Raw genomic sequence first — 263 nt, 5'->3', positions numbered from 1 at the left:
GGAGCAGCCGAAACCGAGTTTATTGTTATTGCAAAATGGAATGTTTCAACTACCAGAAACCTGAGGGGACGTTTGACCAAGACCACGTTTATTACAAAAAAAAGAGAGAATAAAACCAAACTGATGCAAAGTTGACATTTGGCTACGAGGCGGCGGCAGCCTCCTGGTGGCCTCCCAAAGTCAAGGGGCATAAAAGTCAGCACTTGTCATCTGGCATTAAAGAAAAATAGAGATTGAGCTCTGTCGGGGGAGACGGGGGCTCT

The sequence above is a fragment of the Nestor notabilis genome, unplaced genomic scaffold (genome assembly GCF_000696875.1).
Source record: "Nestor notabilis isolate BGI_N333 unplaced genomic scaffold, ASM69687v1 scaffold3878, whole genome shotgun sequence".
Lineage (NCBI taxonomy): Eukaryota > Metazoa > Chordata > Aves > Psittaciformes > Psittacidae > Nestor > Nestor notabilis.
This window is presented reverse-complemented; position numbering follows the sequence as displayed.